This window comes from Macaca mulatta, chromosome 17 (genome assembly GCF_049350105.2).
Source record: "Macaca mulatta isolate MMU2019108-1 chromosome 17, T2T-MMU8v2.0, whole genome shotgun sequence".
In the NCBI taxonomy this organism is placed as follows: Eukaryota; Metazoa; Chordata; class Mammalia; order Primates; family Cercopithecidae; genus Macaca; species Macaca mulatta.
In genome coordinates, this window is record NC_133422.1 from 106,242,349 (window position 1) to 106,266,534 (window position 24,186).

The 24,186-nt window shown below is 46.0% G+C and overlaps 1 protein-coding gene and 1 long non-coding RNA gene across 2 annotated transcripts in view; both read left to right on the forward strand.

Moving 5' to 3' along the window:
• The window catches only part of LOC144336198 (uncharacterized), a 228,380-nt gene that overhangs the window by 19,298 nt on the left and 184,896 nt on the right, over positions 1-24,186 (forward strand). The gene's annotated exons all lie outside the window — the stretch shown is intronic.
• On the forward strand, positions 11,498-20,174 carry LOC144336209 (uncharacterized). The gene is made up of 3 exons (XR_013407798.1): positions 11,498-11,567; positions 18,168-18,262; positions 19,068-20,174. It is a non-coding gene; the product is annotated as an uncharacterized LOC144336209 (long non-coding RNA).

Sequence of the window (24,186 nt, forward strand, 5' to 3'; positions counted from 1 at the left end):
CATCCTTTGAGCATGTTCCTCGCTGGTTTCAAGTTGGCCAACATTGCATTGGCCAATGCAGATCCCACGATGCAGCCCACGGTATGGGGCAGAGAAGTTCACTCCACTCGTGGTGGAAAGAACTACAAAGTCACTCGGCAAAGAGAGGAGATGAAGGAAGGGTGGAGGAGCGTGGCAACAATTCACTCCACCTCAGCTCCTCAGCCAAGTGAGGCCGGAGACACAGGGACCCCAATAGACACATCTCCCAGTTGCTTCTTACATATCCTGGACCAGAGAGAATAAGTTGCAGCAAGTCAAAGACACACACAATCGGTTTTCTCTAAAAACCCCACCAAGGCGCCACTGCAGAGGAGCACAGAATTCACGTTTGACAGCCTCAACGTCCATCATGTTCACTGCCTGCTTTCGTGTGTCATGTTGGCGAGGCTGTAGTATCCAGTTACTTAGTCAAACAAGAATCTCATGTGACCATGGAGATATTTTATACATGTTTTTCCATTCAGGCAACCCTACGTGTGTCGGCAAACCGAGGGTTTACTTTTGTGACCATGAGCACATTCCCTCTCCTCCCTGTGTTTATGACTATTTCAGGTAGATAGTGTTGGATGCTGCTGCCACATGAGAACTCAACAATCATGTCTGCCTGGGGACGTCGGGTGGAGAAAGGGGGCACAGAGAAGACGTGGCAGGGCCCTTTGGAGGGAAGAGCATGGCTTTGCCAGTGAAGATGGATGAGCTTTGAAACAGGAATTCCTGGCCAAGGGAAAAACATGAGCAAATTCAGAGACAACGATAATTGGTGATAAATGATAATGACTTCAGCTTAAGCAAGCCTAACTCAGCTGATGCACATTCCAAATATTAACGCTTGGGCATGGATGTCTTTGGTGATCTGTGTAATCTAGAAAAAATTACCCTCAAAAAATGTGCACAGGCACACACGAGACATACTTCCAAAGCCTTCAACAGCGTAGTGTAACACACGACTACAGAACTTGTAATCCATAACACACAATTACAGAACCCATAATTGTAAGGAATTTGTGGGCTGCAATACTATAATAGAAAGGTATTTATGAAGCAGAATCCATAGGATCGTTGATCAATTGAGCACATGAGATTAGGAAAAGGGAAAAATCAAGAATTGCCGAGTTTTCCAAATTGATGGATTAAGTGGAGACAAGGGGGCTGGCTGTCCCGGGGCACATGGAAGGGTGGGGTCTCCGGAAGGCGAAGGTTTCGGGTGGACCCTGTGCGGGTTATCCATGCCCAGGAGGCAGCTGTGCCTCCCCATCTGAGGCCCAGGAGAGAACTGGGCTCTGAAAACAGAAAGCAGGCATCGCTAACACAGGAAGGGTTTGGGACATGCCTGTGTGGCCTCAACACTCCTGGGAAGCCAGTAGGGACTGTGCCCGGCCGTGGGAGGCAGGCAGGAGAAGTGGAAGTACCTTCAGAGGGCAGCATCCCAGACTCAGGATGGAAGGGCATGCTCGGAGCAGAGAGCGATGGGAGAGGCAGCTGCCAGGGCGAGAAGAGCACTGAGCAGAGGCCGTGGATTTAGCACAAAGATCATCCATTTTTAAATTAGACCACCCAACCCCTTTGGAGATGCCTGACTACTTGCCTACCCCATCTGCTCTCATGGGAGACAGCGGAAGTGAGCTGAGGAGCTGCTGCAGGCTCTGGCAGTGGGTCCCGGGGTCCCTGGGAACAGGTGGAATCTGGAGTTAGTGAAGGACCCCGCAGGGTCTGAAAGGCATCCACACTCACCTCCCATTAAGCAGCACTGGTCTTGAGGACGGTGTCGTGCCCACAGTTAAAATTCTGGACGCACTGACTGTTCCATGAAGTGCTCCTTCCTTGAAATTCATGAGAATGGGACCTGGATTCCAATTCATCAGAAATATTCATTCTACACCCACCACGCAGAGAGTGGTATAGAAATACACTCAGGGCCCGATGGTGGCAGGTGCAGCCCCCACACAGAGTTCTTCCTGCTGTCCGAGCCTGTCATCCAGAGAGGCTGGAGATCTTCATGGGATAAAATGCTACTGCTGCTGAGGAATGGTAAACGAGTTGTGTGCAGAGTGACGTGGCATCAGTGGAGATAGAAAACCAACAACGCTTCGCCGTTCATACTAATATCTAAAATATCCCTGAGCTCAGCTCACGTATTCATAGATTTTTGAAATGCACCGTATTGCACTGCCAATATGAAAGCACTGATATTATGCAATGTCTAAGTAGTGCTAACAAAACAAAAGTAACATAGCTTACAGAAACCCCAGAATTCAGGCAATCAAAAGGACTACTGTTCAAATCAGAACAAATTTAATAAAGATAGTATCAGATCTTGAAAAAGAACCTCCTCATATTACGTGTAATAATAACAACAACATGAATCAGTGAAAAGCAAGGTTGACTAAGCAGTAGAAAAAATATAAAACCACGTCAACATTATCTTCGCTAGTTTCAAAATGCGTATGAACTTTCTCACATGTAGAAGTTCATAGAGATCAAACGTAATCACTGCAGCCATCAAGAAACGATGCAGGTTGAAAATAAGAAGCAAGAATTGTAAGATTCATTCAGCACACTTGAGTAGCTGCTATGGGCCAGGCAACACGTGAGGTTCAAGCACACAGAGATTAGTAACAGTTCATTACTGCCATTGAAGAGCTAGCAACTTAATAAGTGAAATCACCCAAGGGAAGTATTTCAATGTATATAGCAATCCACTGATCACTCTTCATCTCTGAATACTTTTCCTTCCTTCGTTTTCTAAAATTTTAATTTATGTATAGTAAAATTCACCCTTTTTGGTGTACAGTTATGTGAGTTTTGGCCCATATATATGGTCATGTACCCACCACCACACCAAGATGCAGAACTCTTTCACCACACCTCGAAACCAGCCCCACTGCGGCTTCATGGCACACCTCCCTTTACCCTGGACTCCCTGACAACCACAGAACACTTCTTTTCCAGAATGTCATGTGAATGGAAGAGTACAATATGTAACATTTGGAGACTTTTTTTTTTTTTTTTTTTTTGAGACAGGGTCTTGCTCTGTCACCCAGGCTGGAGTGCAGTGACTTGATCTCAGCTCACTGCAGTCTTGACCTCCCAGACTCAAGCCATCCTCCCGCCTCAGCCTCCCGAGTAGCTGGGACCACAGGCACGTGCCAGCATGATGGGCTATTTTCTGTATTTTCTGTACAGACAGGATCTCACCATATTGCCGAGGCTGGTCTCAAATGCCTGAGCTCAAGCCATCCACTGACTTCAGCCTCCCAAAATGCTGGGATGACAGATGTGAGCCACTGCACCCGGCCTGCCTTCTCTCATCATAAAACACTTGAGAGTCACCATGTTGATGCTTGTATGCTGCTCAGCATTCTGTGGTGTGGTGAAATACACGTTCCCCAACTGAGGAACATTTGGCTGGTGACTAACTTTTGGTAATTATGGCAGGAGCTACTGTACAAATTCATATAGAGGTCTTTGTGCAAACAAGTTTTCATTTCACTAGGATAAATATCAGGAGTGGGATTGCTGTCTTGTATGTTAAGTGCACACCCATTAGAAGAAAAGATAGGAGAAAATATTCATGATCTTAGTTAGGCAAAGAAATAAGTCTTGGCAATAGCACCCGAAACAAGATGTTTTAAACAAAGAATATAAATTAGACTTGATCCAGACTAAAAGATTTTGCTGTATGGAAGATTCTCTTAAGAGAAATGCAACCCAAAGGTTAGGAGAAAATGTTTGCAAATTATTTATCTGACAAAGGACTTATATTCACAATACATAAAGAACAGTCAAAACTCAACAATAAGTAGTAAACAATCCAATAAAAAATGGGCAAAAAGTAAACATATTTTGCTATGGCAAATAAGCACATAAAATGCTCGACATCGGACTGGGGGCACAGTGGCTCACACCTGCAATCCCAGCACTTTGGGAGGCAGAGGCGAGTGGATCACCTGAGGTCAGGAGTTCGGGACCAGCCTGCCCAACATGGTCTGGGCTACTAAATAGACTAAAAAAAATTAGCCAGGTGTGGTGGTGGGCATCTATAATTACAGCTACTCGGGAGGCTGAGGTAGGAGAATTGCTTGAACGCAGGAGGTGGAAGTTGCAGTGAGCCAAGATTGCACCATTGCACTCCAGCCTGGACAATGAAAGAGAGACTCCATCTCAAAAAAAAAGCTCAACATCATTACTCATCACAGAAATGTAAAATAAAACCACAACAACAAACCACTAGCCACCCTTCAGAACAACAACAAACCACTAGCCACCCTTCAGAACGTCTAGAAAAGAAGCAAACTGAGCACAGCACATGTTGGTGGGGATGAGAGAACGGGAACACGCTGCTGGTGGGAATGCGAAATGGTGAATTCACAATGGTATATGGTTTATTCACTCATCAACTAATAGAGCTTTGGATTGTTTTTACTTTTTGGTTATGAATAATGCTGCTGTAAATACATGTGTACAAATGTTTGTGTATGTTTCTGATCCTCTTGAGTATATAAGTAACATTTCTGGGTCGTATGGTGACTCCATGTTTAAATGGTGAGGAATTTTCCACACTGCCTTCCAAAGCTGCTGCCACATTATGCGTTTCCACCAGCCAAGAACTGGAGTTCCAACTTTCCACACCCTCATCAACACTTATTATAAATAATTTTTGATCATAGTAAGCTGGCAGGTATGAAGCAATATCTCATTGTGGATTTGATGTGCATTTCCCCGATGACTTATGACGTTGGACATGTCTGCATATGTTTATTGGCCATTTGCATATGTTCTTTGAGAAAATTCTCTTCAAATCCTTTGACCATTTTATAAATTAGGGGACTGGTCTTTTTATTTTTGAGTTGTAAGAGTACTTTACATATTCTGGTTTCTAGACCTATGTCAGGTATATATTTGGAAATCTCCCATCCTGTAGATTGTCTTTTCACGTTCTTGGTGGTGTCCCTGTGAAGGACAAAAGATTATAATTTCAATAATATCCCGTTTAATTTTTTATTTTGTTGCTTGTGTTTTTGGTGCCGTATCTAAGAAACCATTGCCTACTTCAAGGTCGTGAAGCTTTGTGTCTAAGTTTTCTTCCAAGAGTTTTGCAGTTTTAGCACTTACGTTTAAGTCTTCAATCCATTTTCAGTTAAAATTTGTATAGGGTAACAGGTAAAGGTCCAACTTTATTTGTTTGCATTTGGATATCCAATCGTCCCAGCACCACCCCTTGTTGAAAAGACAACTCTTTGCCCGTTGAATTGTCTTGGCACCTTGACTGAAGATTGATTGGCTCTAAATGTGATGGTTGATTTTTTGGACTCTCGTTTCTTCTCTTCCATTGATCTGTGAGTCTATTCTCATGCTCAGACGACACTGTCTTGTTTATTTTAGCTTTGTCATAAGTTTCGAAATCAAGAAACGTATCGTCCAACTTCTTTTTTTTTTTTTTGACGCGGAGTCTTGCTCTGTGCCCCAGGCTGGAGTGCAGTGGCGCGATCTCGGCTCACTGCAAGCTCCGCTCCCCCGGGTTCATGCCATTCTCCTGCCTCAGCCTCCCGAGTAGCTGGGACTACAGGCGCCCGCCACCTCGCCCGGCTAATTTTCTTGTATTTTTAGTAGAGACGGGGTTTCACCGTGTTAGCCAGGATGGTCTCGATCTCCTGACCTCATGATCCGCCCGTCTCGGCCTCCCAAAGTGCTGGGATTACAGGCTTGAGCCACCGCGCCCGGCCCGTCCAACTTCTTTTACAAGTTTGTCTTGGCAGTTTTGGGTCTCTTGCATTTCCATACACATTTTAGGCTTACCTTAAAATGTCTATAAAGAAGCCAGCTGGAATTTTGATAGCATCAAATCTGGGGCATATTCCCATTTTAATACTATTAAGTCTCTTGTTCTGTAAACAGTGGATGTCTTTTTAATTTTTTAGGTCTTCTTTAATTGTTTACAGTAACATAGTTTTTAATGTACAAGTTTTCATTTAATTTGTTCAATTTTTATGCTATTGTAAATGTAATTGGTTTTGAATTTTATTTTTAGATAGCTCATTAGTAGTATATAGAAATACAATCGATATTTGCTTATATCTGAAACATGGCAGAACTTGTTTATACTAATTTTTGTGTGTGTGGATTTTTGGGATATCATATATGCACGGTTAGGTCATTTGTGAATAGAGATGGTTTTACTTCTTTCTTTACAATCTGAATGCTTGTCTCCCCTTACCTAATTGCTCTGACTAGAATATCCAGTACAATGTTGAATAAATTTTTTTCTTTTGAGACGGAGTCTCGCTCTGTCGCCCAGGCTGGAGTGCAATGGCGTGATCTCGGCTCACTGCAAACTCTGCCTCCCGGGTTCACGCCATTCTCCTGCCTCAGCCTCCCGAGTAGCTGGGACTACAGGCGCCCGCCACCATGGCTGGCTAATTTTTGTATTTTTAGTAGAGACAGGGTTTCACCGTGTTAGCCAGGATGGTCTCGATCTCCTGACCTCATGACCCGCCCGCCTCAGCCTCCCAAAGTACTGGGATTACAGGCGTGAGCCACTACACCTGGCCAAAATTCTTAAAAGAACTTCTTTTTTTTTTTTTTTTGTCTTGTTCCTGATTTTGGTAGAAAATATTTCAGTATTTCATTATTATACATGATATTAACTGTGGATTTTTATATATGTCTTCTCTAAGGTTGAGAAAGTTCCTTTCTATTCATAATTTGTTGATTGTTTTTTATCAGCAAAGGATATTGGGATTTGTCAAATGATTTATCTTGTGAGTTAACCATGTGGCATTTATTCTTTATTTTATTAGTATGACCAATTTTCATATGTATTCACTTTTCTTTTCTTTGGGATCAGAGTAATACTAGCCTCACAATAAGTAAAGAACTATTCCCTTCTCTTCTGTTTTTTGAAGAGTTTGTAAAGAAAAAGTATTCATTATTCTTTAAACATTTGGTAAAATTTACCATTGAAATCGTTTGGTCTTTGTGGGAAATTATTTGATTATCAGTTAAATCTCTTGTTATAGGTCTATTCAGATTTTTAATTTTTTCTTGAGACAGTTTCGGTAGCTTGTTTCTTTCTAGGCATTTGCACATTTTATCTAAGTTATCTAATTCACTGGCATGTAACTGTTCATAGCATTCTTTTGTAATCCTTTTTATTTCTGTTAGGGGTATTATTCCTTTTTTCATTCCTGATTTTAGTGATTTGAGTCTTCTCTCTTTTTCTTCATAGTCTAAAGTGTATCAATATTATTGATCTTTGAAAAGGGAAAAGCTTTTGCTTTTGTTGATTTTCTCTACTGGTTTTAATTCCTGATTTTACTTGTTTCTACTCTCATCTTTACTATTTTCTTCCTTTTGCTTGCTTTAGATTTATTTTGCTCTTCATTTTTCAATGTCTTAAGAGTGTTAGCTTACTAATTTGAAATTTTTCTTTTTTTTAAAAAAGTACATATTTTCAGCTATAAATACTCTGAAAAGCACTGGCTTAGTTGCATCCCATAAGTTTTGTTATGCTGTGTCCTTGTTTCCAATCATGTCAACGTACTTCCTAATTTCCTTTGTGATTTCTTCTTTGACTCATGGGTTATTCAGGAGGGTGTAAATTGATTTCCACCTTTTAATTTTCCCAAATTGCCTTCCATTATTGATTCCTAGTTTCATTCCATTGTGATCAGAAATCATACTCTTTATTATCTTAATCATTTTAAATTTATTGAATTTTAAATTTAAATTTAAATCCTTTAAAAAATTATATCAATAAATTTAGAATTACTGAATACACTATGGCCTAACATTTAGTCTGTTCTGGAGAATGTTCCATGTTTACTTGAGAACAGTGTGTATTCTACTGTTGGATAAAATGTTCTGTACGTATTGGTTAGGTTTAGTTGATTTATAGTGTTTTTTAGACTTTATCAATTGGTCTTATATCTAATTGTCCTATTCATTATTAAAAGTCAGATATTGAAGTATTTGAGTATTTTTATTAACTATTTCTACCTTCAATTCTGTCAGTTGTTGCTTCATGTATTTTAGCCTCTGTTTTTAAATGCATATTGCTTATAGTTGTTATATCTTCTTGATAGATTGATCTTTTATCATTAAAATTGTCCTACTTTGTCTTTAGTAGCAGCTTTGCCTTAAAGTTTATTTTTAGTATAGCTATGCCAGCTCTTTTTTGGTTATTGTTTGCACAGTATATCTTTATCCATCCCTTCACTGTCAACCTACTTATGTCTTTGGAAATAAAGTATATCACTGCAGACAAAATATAGTTGAATCATGCCATTTTTATTCATCCTGCCAATATCTATCTTTTGACTAGAGCATTTAATTCATTCATATTTTATGAGTTATTTATAAGGTCTGGTTTACATCTGCCATTTTGTTAATTGTTTTCTATATGCCTTATGTCTTTTTGGTTCCCTTAGCTTACCATTACTGTTTCCCTTTGTCCTAAATATATATTTTCTAGTGTACAATTTTAAGTCCCTTGTTTCTTTTAGTATATTATGTTATTGAGTTATTTTCTTAGTAGTTGACTGAGGATTACCATTAGTATCTTAAAATCATCTAGTTTGGATTAATACCAATTTAATTCTAATTGTACACAAAATTGTACTCCTATGCTGTTATTGTCCTATAACTGGCATCTTTACAGAGTACATGGCTGTCATCACAGATCTATAATTGTTGCTTTGTGCTATTTCCTTTTAAATCAGATAGGAGAAAAACAGGTACAAACAAAAAACACTTTTATGCTGTGTTTTATATTTAGCTGTTACCTTTACTGATGGTACTTTAGAAAAAAATTCTTTATTTTGATGTGAGTTATAGTCTAATATTGTTTGATTTCAGCCTGAAAGATTCTAGTATTTCTTGTAGGGAAGATCTCATAGTGATAAACTCTCTCAGAATTTTGTTTATTTGGGAATGTCTTAATTTTTCCTTCGTTTTTGAAGAACAGTTTTAGATACAGAATTCTTACTTGACTTTCTTTTCTTTAGCATTTTGTAAATGTTATTCCACTGCCTTCTTGCCTTTATAATTTCTAATGTAAAACCAGCTGTTGATCTTGTTGAGAATCTCTCATATGTCATGAATCACTTCCCTGTTGCTGCTTTCAAGAGTTTCTTTGAAATTTTGTCTTTGTTGAAAGATATCCTACTTGGAATTTGGAGAGCTCCTTGGTTATGTAGATTAATGTTTTTTATTCAATTTGGGAAGTTTTTTGCCATTGTTTCTTCAAATAGTCTTTCTTCCCCATTTTGTCTTTCCTTTCATGCCGAGACTCCCATTACATATATGTTTATTTGATCATTTTCCATAGGTCTCTGAGGCTCTGTTTATTTCTCTTCATTTTCTTTCTTCTGTTTCTCAGAATGAATAATCTCAGCTGATGTATCTCTAAGTCTGCCAATTCTTTAACCTACTAAAATCTGCTATTGGTTCCTTCTGGTGAATTTTTAATTTCAGTTACTGTAGTTTTTAGCTCCAGACTTTCTATTTGGCTATTTTCTTATAATTTCTGCCTTTCTATTGATATTTTTGATTTGGTGAGACATTGTTCTCATACTTTCCATTGGTTCTTTGAGCATATTAACAATAGAAGATTTAAAGGCTTTGTCTAAAAAGTTCAATGTCTGGGCTTCCCCGGGGATAATTTGTATAAAATACCTTTTTCTTTGTGGATGGATCACAGTTTCTTGTCTCTTTCCTTGTCCCATAGCTTTTTGTTGAGAGCTGGACATTTTATGTAATATAATGTGCCAACTCTGGAAATCAGATTCTTCCCCTTCTTCCAGGCTTTTGGTTATTCTTTGTTTAGTAAATTTCCTAAACGAATTTTATAAAGTCTATAATTTTTAAAATCTTATGTAGCCAATGAAATCTCTGCTCAGTTATCTTAGTGGTCAACTAATGATAAGACAAAAACGTCCTAAATGTCTGGAACCAAGAAGTCGCCCATCTTTGCTGAGGGTCCAGGTTGTGTGTTCTCACTGTCCTTATAGATCCTGCCTTTAACCTACATTTGGTTGATTGCAATTCTGAACTGTTTCTGATTTTAGGGTTAATTTTTCCAACCCTAGGTTTTCTATTTGTTCCTTCAATAAAGAAGCATTTTAGAATACCTGACTGTTTTATTTGGCTAGAGAATTGTATTTAGCTCAGATATAACAAAAAATAGACATAATGGGATAATCTTAAGAATTATTATTTTTTAATAAGGACTTTTTTTTTTTAAAGTCAGGTAGAGCAAGACAGACATGGAAGATCTTCCTGGGTCTAGAACAAGACCCCTTCCCCTGTCACCCTGTGAGCCCTGGGCTATACATTGGTTACCTACCGCAGTTAGCACAGGCATCCTGACATTCAACATACAGGTATGTGCACTTGTGTTTCACTGGCTAGGGAACCATGGACCAAAGAGAACTTTGACATCTCTTATCACCCAAAGTATGTGGCACAGCACTGTGCTTACAGGACACACTCAAAAATTTTTTTGACAGTGATGGCAAGAGATTGGATTTCCATACCCAGGTCTTTCCCTGGTTTGTTCAAAGCCTGGAGTATTTATTTACCCTAACTCCTCAAAACAGACGAATTCGTTCTTGTAAATGTAAGGTTTGCGGGACTTACTCTGGCAATTAGTTAAGGCTATCATTCTGCAGAAATCACTTTGTAAATCAGCTTGATTATTTGGCTCCATTTATATTTGAAAATTTTAATATGGAGGAATTCATTGCCCAACCGAAGACATACGCCCTATTCAAATGCACAGACAAATGCAGACCTCAGGAAACAAAACAAGCGCACTCCCCGTACTGTTCCTTTGGATCACGGGTCTCCAATTCCAAGCTCTAGTGGAAATAATGAAATGTCAGCCCTCGCATGCCACAAAATTCAAATCCCAATGAAAAAGAGCGAAAGGCTCTTTGCCATTTGCTTCAATATATACAGAACACAAAACAGTGATTTGGACACCAGCAATTCATGACGAGTCAAGGAAACAAACACACACACACACACAAATCTACAGGTGGGTTTGTTTTTAAGGTCCCTTCACAACAGCAGCCAACAGCCTTGAGCAGCAGGAAACCTCCAGACCCACTTCTCATCCTGCGTGAGTCCTGGAGGCGGGAACGTGGCTGGTTGAGGTTCAAAGACCTGCGCTCTAATTACCAGCGTAATTAGAATAAGAACATGTTGCTCCCTCCAGAGGGGCCAGCCCCGCGCCTCTGCTGCTCTGGGAGAGCGCGTGGTGCAGAATTCCCACGGAGCTGCAAGGGAGGAAAAGCGACCCCACGCTGAGCTGCCAACGTGGTTGTTAGCGCGCCCCGTGTAATTTCGTGCCACCGTTTTGAATGTGCTAACGAGGCACGTTATTCTTAGCCCCGTCGGGGAGGGGATCAGGTTCCTGCACAGTTGTGCTGCTGGCGGAAGTGACTCGTTTTCTAACGACCCCGTGACAGCCAGAGAATGTCCGTTTCTGGGAGCGCAGCACAGGCTGTGCCACGGAGGAGCCTCGGGCCAGGGGCCTGGTGGGCGCCTGGAGGCCGCTGGGCAGTTGTGGGAGGGACGGTGACTCCCCACTCCGGGTGACTAAGGGCACGCAAACCAGAAGCCGTTTGGGATTGAGATGAATAAGCCACAGTGAGTGGTTAGAAGCAGGTTAGGAAGAAGCGGGGATGAGAAAGCCGAGTAGGGTTCTGAGCTGGAGCCGTTCACTGAGACAGGAACCTTGGGAGAGGTGCGGTGTCTCCCTGGAGTCTTGGTGCAAATGTCCAGAGAGCGGCTGGAACCCCTCGAGGCTACAGCACCTGGACGCTGACCTGGGGTGTAGGTCTGGGAGCAGTCGGCCCTCAGGTAGTTCACTGACACCATGAGTCTGCAGGGGCACCCGGGCTGTTGTGGGTGGTGCTGTGGAGGGAGAAGGGTCTGGTTCTGCCCCCAGAGACTGGGAACAGTGATGGGGTGGGAAGGGAAGGGACCACAGAGCAGGCCAGGGAGGGAACTGGGGGGCTGGGGATCCCCCAGCCCTGGAGCCATGGGTGCAGGAGAACCATCTGCTGGGGGGCCCAAGGAACTGAGCAGCACCCACTGGGAATCATCACCCTGGGTTCTGGGCAAGGGCTGGCTCATGGGTGGGGAGAGGAAGCCAGACCTGGGTGACTGGAAGAGCAGGAAGAGTGAGAAGTCGGGGAAATGGGGTGGTAGCAGAAGGGTCTTAGGAGCAGGAAAAGACTTTACAGAACTCCCCAGGGGAGACTTAGGGAGAGGAAACCCAGAGGCCTGGGGCTCGGCGGGTGGGGGTCCTGAAGGGCATGCACCTTCTCCAGCTTCCCAGACACCATGACAAAAGACATCGTTTTTCGCTGCACAAAAGCAGCCAGAGGCGGGCTCTCCCACGCTCCGGAAGCAAAGGGAATGATCTGGCTAGGGAGCAGCACTCCACTGTGACTCGGTCCTGCTGTCTAGCCAGCCTCCGGTGCTCGCCTGTGGGCCACCCCGGGCAGATCACCTGACTCTCTGAACCACTCTGAACATCAGCCTCTTCATCTCTAAATGAGGGTGCTGGCCGTGTGCACCCACAGGTGTATCCTGAGGTTTGACACATGCAAAAAGCTTAGGACAGTAAATACTAATAGGCTAGTACAAAATAGTGTTTTTGTCACTAAAAAAAAGTGGCAAAACCCACAATTACTTTTCCACCAATGTAATATTAATTGTGAGTGACTGGGTCAGTTTGCTGCAGCTTTCTGATCCCTGCCCAACCTGCAACCAGCTTCCAGGAGGACAGGAGCGGCCTGTGACTGTGGGTCTTAAAGGCAAGAGAACAACAGAGAGGTGTTTCTGGCCCCTCTTATGTGAAATGAAGACTTTTTAATGTGAATTTAGAAGTAAGTCCTGAGAGTGAAAACAAAATCAGACCCTGGAGAACGGCAGAAAGTCCAAAGGAGATGAAGGCCGGGGAACCCCAGGCGAAGTTAAATCAGCCCGACAGGAGCACAGACGCATGATGGTGCACTAGGTGGGAGTGACGGGAGGGCACAAGCTGCCTTCTGGGGTGATGGAACGCTCTGTAGCTTGCTCGGGGTGTGGGGTACTCGCAAACGAGCATTGGTCAGAACTAATTGAATGGTAGCACTTGAGATCTGACCAGTTTGATACATGCTCACTAGGCCTCAATCTAAAAAAGGAAAAGGAGAAAAAAAAGAGTTAGAAACTAAGGGCTAGAGGAAATAAGTGACAGACTAGGAAAGGCTTCTGTAACCAGAATGTGTCTTTTTCACAGGGTAATATGAAGCATATGTCTATACACGTGTGCACATATGAACATGAATCTGTGAATGTGCACACACATGCACACACATGTACATTCACACATGCACAAATGCATGTGTGTATACCTGCGTGGGAGCATATACAGATGTACATGCACACGTACACACAAATGCATGTGTGTACACCCACGTGGAAGCATATACACATGTACATGCACACGTATGCACAAATGCATGTGTGTACACCCACATGGGAGCATATACAGAGGTACATGCACATGTATGCACAAATGCATGTGTACACCTGTGTGGGAGCATTTACATGTGTACATGCACACATATGCACAAATGAATGTGTGTACACCTGCGTGGGAGTGTATACAGATGTACATGCACACGTATGCACAAATACATGTGTGTACACCTGCGTAGGAGTGTGTACAGATGTACATGCACACATGCATGTGTGTATACCCACATGGAAGTGTATACGCATGTACATGCACACGTACGCACAAATACATGTGTGTACACCTGCATGGGAGCATATACATATGTACATGCACAAATACATGTGTGTACACCCGCGTGGGCGCATATACAGATGTCCATGTACAAATACATGTGTGTATACTTGCATGGGAGCATATACAAATGTACATGCACACATATGCACAAATGCATGTATGTACACTGTGTGGGGGATGTATACAGATGTACATGCACACGTGTGCACAAATGTGTGTACACCTGCATGGGAGCATATAGAGATGTACAGGCACATGTATGCACAAATGCATGTGTGTACTGTGTGTATACCCGCATGGGAGCGTATACATATGTATACAGGCGAACATGAATACGCACATGTGTATTTATCCACACATACATATACACACACGTGCATGCATATGTATAAACCCAGCACACGCAGATGAAAGAGTGAAAGGGGAGACAGAAAAGTGAATCTGGGCTTTCGCCAACTCACACTTCTGTCTAAACAAGTCAACTGTGGTCCCTGCCCAGTGCATACCAAAAAGGTCTGCACATCCCTCATGGTCCACCTTCTGCATGGACACTTCGCGTTTCCCAACAGAGCCGGGGCCCATTGGAAACGCAGGTTGGGTTCAGAGGTCGGTTTCCATGGCGTCCTGCCACTCTCCAGCTGCAGGTCTTGCACGCAGCCATCTAACTTCCCCACACATCAGCCATCCTCCTACAGCTACAGATGAGCAGAGAAAGGAGAGAACACATGTGTAAGGCACTTATCCTGCATCCAAAACAGACGTGTGCTCAGTACAGGATGGTTTGCATCATCTCCATCGTCATTATCGCCGTCATTGTCACCTCATCGTCATCGCCATCACCATGAAGGGGAACAGCTCTGCTCTTCTCTAAGGAAGAGCTCTGCCAGCTCTTAGCCATGATCTGTCTTTGGACCCTAATGGAACAGAGGAAGACAGCGTTACAAAGTCAGGCTCCAGGCCCCACACAGTGGGCAGGCCCTGGAATCCAGGAACCTCCCCCGTTCCCAGTGGGCCCTCAGCTTAGAGAGCAGGAGGCTGGGAAGGCTTGTGCTGGGTACAGGGCCAGGTGGGTCCTGCATGTGTGAATGGGTACAGAGGTGAGAAAGGCATCTAGGGTGGGAGGAGTCACACACACAAAGGCTCTGAGCTAGGAAAGGGCAGACAGCTAGCGGAGTTGGCATGGAGGCCTCTGGGTGTTGTGGCGGTGCCAGCTCGGGCACCCTGTGTCAGTCCTGAACAGAGGAGACACACTCCTTGTCTGCATTAGTCCGTTCTCACACTGCTGGGAAGAACTGTCCGAAACTGGGTAATTTATAAACAAAGGAGGGTTAATCGACACAGTTCTGCATGGCTGGGGAGGCCTCAGGAAACTTACAATTATGGCGCAAGGGGAAGCAGGCACGTCTCACAGTGTGGCAGGTGAGACAGCATGTGAAGGAGGCACTGTCAAACATGTATAAAACCATCGGATCTGGGCAGAACTCACTATCACAAGAACAGCCTGGCGGAAACTGCCCCCAGGATCCAATCACCTCCCACCAGGGTCACTCCCTCAACATGCGGGGATTATCGGGATTACAATTCAAGATGAGATTTGGGTGGGGACACAGCCAAACCATATCACCATTCTCCCGTGGCGTGCATCGCCATGGGCGAAGTTCACTATACACAAATACAAGCACACACAAACAGTGCATATGCCTGCAGTGCCAGGAAGAGGAACCTGGGCAAGGAAGTGCCAGGAGGTCAGAAGAAGCATTTTGGCCTCTCTGAGGAGGTCACACCCAGAATCTGAGCACCTTCATAAGGATGGAGGCCAAGGTTCCATCTCTACTCAGTTTCTGTGCTGAAACCTACCCTCCAATGCCATAGTATTGAGAGGTGCAGCTTTAGGAGGGGATTAGGTCAGGAGGATAGAGCCTGCATGAATGGGATTAATGACTTGTAAAAGAGGTGCCATTCAAAAGCAGAAAAAGCCCTTACTAGACAAGGAATCTGCCAGCACCTTGAGCTTGGACTTCTCAGCTTCCAGAACGGTGAGCAACACGTTTCTGGTGTTTAACAATCACTCAGTCTGAGATGTTTTGTTATCGCAGCTTCAGCAAAGTAAGATGGTCGCTAGCAAGCCCAGGCTGCAGGACACCCTCTGTACGAGCCAGGTGCCTGTTCCCTGAGCCCCAGAGTGTAGCCATGGCAGCTGTGTCCGCGTGGCCTCAGCCCCCGTGGTGTGGTGGAGTTGGGGAGGTCGTGCTTCCTGGGTTCCTCACTCCCAGGAGAAAGGAGGGCCGGGATAGACATGCCCAGCATTCCTCACAGGTGTACCAGGTCAGGCCTCCAACTCCCCGGGGTAGAGGGAGGCCCGAGTTACACTGGGAGCCTCCTTCAGGGGAGGGCCATCCCCCGAGGAAAGCGAAACCTAAGATGTGATTAGTGGTGATTAGGAGGTGGGCGGAGGACCTGTGTCTGAAAGCCCTCAGGGCCAGAACGCAAGTCCCGCACTGGAAAGAGAGAGAGGGGTCCCGCGGTTGGGCCCAGAAAACAGGGGGACAGGAGGGAACACAACAGTCAGGGGAGGGCCGTGCAGGGGACTCCGCTCTGGCTAGGCCTCTGGGCATGTTTCAGAAGGAAACTCATCACATTTTTAAACGACTTCTGTGGAAGACGTGGAGGAGGGCTGTGGCGGCTTGAGAAGGAGGTCGAGGGAACAGCTAGTGGCTGAGCCACAGAGAAGGGGAGTGACTCAGGGAGGAGCAGGGACAGATGTCGGGCAGCAGGAAGCTCTGGAGTGATTTGGGATGGCAGCTCTGAGATGCCTGGGAGCTACAGCAGGAACCCAGTGGGGACGTCCATGCTTTGAGACAGCAACTCTGTGCTTCCTTCCGCTGCACCAGAAACTGATTGTAAAATGTTGAGATTTGCCCTCCTGAAGCCCAATTTTTATTATTCTTATTTTATTTTTATTTTTTTGAGACGGAGTCTCGCTCTGTCACCCAGGCTGGAGTGCAATGGTGCTATCTCAGCTCACTGCGACCTCTGCCTCCTGGTTCAAGCGATTCTTCTGCCTCAGCCTCCTGAGTAGCTGGGAATTACAGGCGTGCGCACCACCACGCCTGGCTAACTTTTGTATTTTTAATAGAGAAGGGGTTTCACCACGTTGGCCACGCTGGTCTCGAACTCCTGACCCCAGGTGATCCGCCTGCCTTGGCCTCCCAAAGTGCTGGGATTACAGGCACGAGCCTCCCCACCTGGCCACAAACAACCCTGAAGCCCAATTTTTAAATGACGCTAAAAGTGTATCACAAAAGTGAAACAGGCATATCAAAAAGACGCTCTGCATAATAAGGTTGCTGAATCTAAAAACCAAAAATGGAACAGTTTAAGACAGGAGGGAACTGGCTTCCATGAGGGTGTCGGGTTGGACAAATTCCCTCTGAGCGTGTCCTGTCACCGTGATCCCACGGTTGTGGGGCTCACAGGGGACTGCTCCTTGCTCTGGGACGTGGCCGAGAGTTCAGATTCACCACTGTAAGTAGGAACACTGAAAAACTCCAGCTGAACCTAAGAACCCACCTTTGAGCCAGGTTTCAGCCAATTTATCTCATTCTGCAGTTTCACCCTGAGTCACGCTGCACATTCCACGGATAAATCTCAGAGTGTAAACATCTGCTTTGACATCCTCAGACAGAACGCAGATGCAGACACGCCAAAGCTCGGGTCTCATCCTATGCCAGAAAAGATGGGGAAAGAATAGAAAGTGGCATGTGTGATATTTAGTTTGGGGTCAAGGACAGTTGCTAGGTGAGCCAACATCACACACACAACATAGCCCACCTGCATCCCAGTGGCAACCTGGGCCCCCCCACTGCCGCCGTCCCTGCCAGGGCTAATCACGACAAGGATTGGCATATCCCAGTGACAACCTGGGACCCCCTCCCCCGCTGCTGTCCCTGCCCGAGCTAATCACAGCAAAGGGTTGGTGTTACTGGAATGCACTCTTATGTTCACGCTGACTTATCTATCCAAGTGATGGTCCATTGTTATCACAGGGTTCCTTTCTTCATTGGTTAAATCTAGAGTGGTCAGTGGGGTTTAGTTTTTAATTGCCCCTCGCTGATGTACTTTGGAGCACACCTTCTCTGACCTCCATGTAAGCCTGGCCATCAGAAATGCTTTTTGTCCGTGAACAGTGACAGGTGCACTGTGTATGGGAGACAAATGACTAGAATGTAGCATGTTCCTCCAAAGCCAACCCAGACTGGCGGTGTGGAGCTGCAAGGTGCGACGTCACTCTCGCTCAACTGCCTTTTGTACCTTTCAGGTGGGCACGGACTCCATGGAAGCCTGAGCCGCCAGGGGCTTCCCTGGGGCAACACTGCTTCGTGTAGGCTCACGAGAAACTCCCAGGGTTCCTGGGTAAGGGAGACACAGCAAGAGCTGGCCTCTGCCACATCCACCTTTGTCACCAGAAGCCCATCTTTAGGGCACCTCTCTCTCAGCTGTTTGAGTTTTAGGGTCTTGCCATAAAACTTCATTAAGGCCTCCTGGGCAAGGCTCAAAGCACCCAGCCCCACGTAGGAACAGGTTCAGAGCACACAGAGAAAAGAGCAAGGTTGCACCCCAAAAGAATGACAGGCGGGGAGACAATTGCTGGCTCTGTCAGCCTGACCCCATTCCCTGGGTGGCCGAGGGGGACGTGCGATGGGTCTTGTGAGGGTGGAAGGCGCCTGAGGGACACTGCACCCATTCCTCTGCTGGCAGTTCACCCGAAGGAGTTGACGTTTTTAAACGAACACGGTCTCTGCTCTTCGGAGTGTGACAGGCTGGCCCTGTCTGCGGAAGCTGTCCCTGAATAGGCTTTCTCTGAGCTTGTTCCCGCGGAGGGCTGGGCCTGGTTTCTAATCGCCCCCTTCACCGGGCTGCCTGCTGCTGGCTGCGGAAAGTGTGGGTTTGGCTGCGTGATGGCCTCGTAATGGCTCTGGTGACGCCCTCTGCATCTTCTCCCGGCGCCAGCCTTTCAACGGAGCAGCACATTATGCCTGGATAAGACTCAAAGAGCAGCTTAATATCAGGTTCTCTGGGGCTGTAATCATGGGTTCAGGATGGAGCAGACTCAGCCTCAGGGAGGCCTCTGTGCAACCCCCGGCTTAAAACGCGTCAACGTATCCGTGGGCACTTTCTGGAGTTAAAGCTCAACTTACACATCTGCCTGTATCCATAGGAAATGAATGAAAATAAACAAACAGATTCCTTGCATTCAGCACAGCGTAAGAAAAACCACATCCTGCTCCCCAGCAGCCGAGGAAAGCCGGCTCACGAGAGCATACAGGGAGAAGAGGCCGGCATTGTGTGGCTGCCAGCGAAGCCACTTGTATGTCAAATGTAGCACTTTTGTTAGCCCATTATGTTGTTATTTTTTTTTTCTTCAACACTCCTGTGTCTACTGGGATCTCTTGTTTTTATTGTTTTGGGATGAGATTTTAAAAAAAACCAAAAAACAAAAACAAAACCAAAAAACAAAAACACACCATTTCATGTGGCCTGTGTGCTCTTGTACATTAAACCAAAAAGAAACCCTGGATCACCGCACAGGAGACTCTCCTCCCCGTTCTCTAGGGACGCGCCCGCATGCGGAAACCGTCTTTTCTCTTTGTTTTTGACGGTGTGTTCTAACAGGACGATCTGGAGGAAACACCATGTTCACAGAACACATTTCTGCAGCGTGGCTCGGAGGCCCACCGCCAGCGTTTGGCTCACTCATGTCGCAAACTAGAGGGGAGGAGGGTGCTGGCTATTTCCCATCTGCAGTCTCAGTTTCCCCACCAGAGGATTCGAGGAAATACTTGGGTGGGCTGTGATGCATCCTGGCATGAAACCCCCAGCACTGATGTTGGAGTCCAGAGGTTTGGACATAGTTGCCAACATCACACTGACTTCCACGCCAGCACCAAGTCTGCGGCTCCCAGGCCACTCGCGCTTCTGAACACAAGGTCAAGGCTCCCACAGTCTCTCTGGGGTCCGTAGTTCACTAGAATGACTCGCAGAACTCGGAAAAGCTCTGTCCTTATAACTGCAGCTCTACTACCAAGGGCACACTGAGGACCTACCAGCAGAGATGCGTCCAGGGCCGGTCGAGATCAGGAGGCTCCCAACATGGGGCCCTGGGGCCCTCTCCCTGTGGAAGGCGGCAGGGGGCACTTCCCCTCCTGTACGTCTGCGAGTTCTCACTGGAGCCTCCTTCTGTAGGGATCACTGCCCGGGTGATGAGCTCCATCTCAAGCCTTCTCCCTTTTGGGAGGTCAAAGGTCAGCTATACCGTGTGACCCCACCCTGTAACCACATAGTTGGCCTTTCTGGTGTGGCCAGCCCCATGCAGACCCTAAGATGCCTAGGGACCTCCTTGAGTAACAAATTCCTATCACTCAGGAAATTCCACAGGTTTAGATGTTACCTCCTAGGATCCAGGGACAAAGACCAGGCACGTTTCTTACTACGCAACAATAATGGTAAGCTACGGCAAGAGTGTCGTGATGATGAAATGGGAAGATGCAGGTCAAGCATGAGTGGCGGGGCCTGTGATCTGTGCTTTACATACTGATGAGTGCTTAATAAATGTTAGCTGGTGTTGTCTGCACCATTGCTGCGTCATCCCACTCCCAAGTCAAGGCCAGTCCAAGTCCCACAACACATGTTGTTCAGTTCAGGTGCCAGCAAACTTACACGACAGGGTCCATTTGATACATTCTCTGTAAACCTATGTATAAACTATCATTTCTGCATGAGCTGAGACATAGGCAAACAATTTTTTTCAATGTTTAAAATTTTCACTGCTTCTCAGAAAAATAGTAGGTTAGAATCTTAAACTATATTTTACTTACATTATCACACACAAATCATGTCATATTCTGGTGTATTTTATGGAAGATTGATTAGTTAGCACTAAAACCTCACAGGCAAAAGAATGAACGCAAATCATTTTCACACTCATCTGTAATTTTATGCTTCTGGTGATACTTTGAAATTAGTATTCTTGTCCACAGTTTCTAAGTAATGATTCTGATGAGCCTCAGAGAGGTAATGTGACCGCCCAAGTTCATAAAGCTGGTCATCGATGCAACATGTCAGCAAAACCACAGCATTATTGAATAGGAAGAAGTACATGTGGTGGCCTTTGGTTCGAGGTATCCAGCGCTGTCCTTGGGTGGGGGAGAAGCAGTGTCACCTCCCGTCCAGCACGAGGCTTGCCCTGCTCCAGAGTGGGGTGAGGGGGCGTGCGTGTTCTGTTGCTCCAGCACTTACAGGGTAAGGCGAGGTACCAGGACTCATTTCAGGTACCAAAGCAGATCAGGGGACAGACTGAAATTCTGTAAAAATGTCACATTAGGTGGTCAAGAACTCATGAAATGATTCACTTGCATTAAGGATATACACGCTTTCACTCAGTGGTATGCTGGATAAATATCTTGCAACTGGCTCTCCAGAAAGCAGGAAGAGAGCTTCCTTACAGTGTGCCAGTGTCCATGGTGAAAATGCCCTCACGATGGCAGATTCCAGAAAGCAGAAAGAGCTGACTCACAGTGTGCCAATGTCCATGGTGTAAATGCCCTCAGAGTGGCAGGTTCCAGAAAGCAGGGAGAGAGCTGCCTTACAGCGTGCCAGTGTCCATGGTGCAATCCCATCACCATGGCAGATTCCAGCCCCACAGTGCAACATTGCTGAATGCAGACTTGGGAAAAGCCGTGCATATCAGTCCTTGCAAGACGCTCAGCACACCACTGGTTTCATTCTGGGGCTCCTACCCCTCATGACAATTTTGAATCTTGATTTTGTTATCAATCATGTTTATGTTAGTTACCTGCCCAAGTTACCTTCAGTGTTGTCAGGGTGCCCTATGGATAGGATGGTGAGTGGGCAGACTGTAGAGCCCTCCTGGGCACATGTCACCTTATCTACTTTGAGCAAAATTCTTTGCTCAGCATAAGTCTCCCTACCTATATTCTTACCTAAATCATATTTCTCTACTCTCAATGTTAAATAAAAAATAAATAATTACACTTAGGGAATTTTCCAGTCGGCAAACCTCCATTTCATTCTGACACTGGTCTCCTCGATCTCTCTCATAGCTTGGGTCTTCTGCAGATGTGTAAGAATGCCCTGTAGGACTTGGTGTGGCCAAATGTTGGATTCCCAAGTTCAGGAAGGGCGGGGCTAGCTTTATAGCAATGCATGGAGAATAAAAGTTTGTGTTGATTGAGTTACCAAAACCAGGTTAATAGGACTTTGGAGAGGCAGAACTTTGGTGGAGGATATTGAGGTGTGTGAATAAAGGCATGAGAGAGTCTGAAAGATGTTGCTGAGGGAAAATAGCAAGATGTGACTGTGTTTTAGAGGGAGAGCATGGAGCGGGAGTGGAGTGTTGGAAAGGACCCCAGACCTAGAGCCTGGGAGTGGGGAACCTGGTGAGGCCAGGCTGGAGGTCATGATCTACAGTAAGCAACAAGAAGGCAGTGCTCAACAAGGCAGCCGTGGAGAGCCAAGGGCTGCCAGCAGCCTCTTCATCACCCTCGGGGTGAAGGCAGAGGAAGAAGCAGCCCCTGGGAAGCATGTGGTAAAAACCTAGCAGAGGCTCCAGCTAACCCAAAGTGCATCGTAAAATATCATAACAGGATGCCGTGGGGGAAATCTACAAAAGACTGTTGCTTCAAAAATAAGAGTCTTTTTTTTTTTTTTTCTTTTTTGGAGACAGAGTCTCGCTCTGTGGCCCGGGCTGGAGTGCAGTGGTGCGATCTCGGCTCACCGCAAGCTCCGCCTCCCGGGTTCACACCATTCTCCTGACTCAGCCTCCCGAGTAGCTAGAACTACAGGTGCTCGCCACCGCGCCCCACTAATTTTTTGTATTTTTAGTAGAGACAGGGTTTCACCATGTTAGCCAGGCTGGTCTCGATCTCCTGACCTCGTGTTCCACCCGCCTCAGCCTCCCAAAGTGCTGGGATTACAGGCGTGAGCCACCGTGCCTGGCAAAAACAAGAATCTTTTATGCAACAACCGGGAGACCACAGGCTTTCCCAGCCTTGCGTTTGAAGGTTTCTGCAGGAATTTCACCTTGTTTTCACCCAGCTGTGCTTTCTGTGCTTTTGGAAACGATGCCACCCGCATGTATCTGTGTGGCAGCAAAATCCAGGCTACGGCCTTCCGTCATTTTCTTGCCAGAAGCCCGCAGAGCCCACTCCAGCCCAGCACCAGCTCAGCACCTCCCGGCAGGCCCTGGAGGCCACCCATTACCCCCTGGCTAATTGGCTGCCACTGGTGCCGCCGGAAGTCAGGACCAATGTGGCCACCGCCGCCCTCCACTTCCTCCGTCAGTATTTTTAGCGTCTTTTCTCTGCCAGCCCAACTCACAGACATGCCACACGCGTTCGCCTGCAGGAGCAGTTTGGATATTCTGCTGTTTAATAGCCTTCATGCTTACGCAGACCCAGGAGCAGGACTGCGTGGTTGAATATACGGTGACAAAGCCCAGGGACAGGGCGCGTTGCAGGTCAGCCGCTCGCAGCTGCTGGGTACGGGTGGTGTCCACTCTGACCGGCGTTGATTCCACTGGAAACCTGATCCTATCTCGATAATGCGGTGACCCTGGGCTCCAAAAGCTTCCTGCCTTTTAAAGCATTTTTCTTGCGCAGCCCATCGTGACATGACAAATAAGCTGTCCACGTACCGTACCTTCGGTGTGTTCACAGAGGGTCCCCGGCAGTGGACGTGGCTTCTGTGGCCCAGGTTAGAACCCAGCCTCTGTCCCCGTCCATCTGTGTTCTAGCTCACCATGGTTTCCCAGGCTTAAACAGGTGGACCAGCAAGTCGCTCAGAGCCAGTGTTTGGACTGTGACCCCGCGGCCCCACCACCCACCCCCACCCCCACCCCCAGCGACTGTCACTTTCTCTCTCATGCTGCCCTCTCACTCCTGTGTGCCAGTGAAGGCAGGGTCAGAGCTCCGCTCACAGCTCCGACACTCCAGTGGCTTCACGTGACGAAAGTTTTATTTGTCCTCACTTCGCAGTGCCATATGTTGGTTTTTGGGCTGGAAGAGAGACCCTACTCCATTCCGTGGTTCAGAGACTGTTGGCTGGAACTCAGCCTCACAGCTGCACTGATGGCGGCTTAGGTATATGAAGTCACCGGTGAGCCAGGAAGATAGTGGATGGGTGTCATGAGCATCAAGCCAGCCTCTGACTCTCCTGAGACTTACGAAGAACAATGCAATTGCTTTGCAGTTCACCTTCTAAAAGCCTTTTATTTTATTTTTATTTTACTATTTCTGTTTGTTTGTTTTTTGAGACAGAGT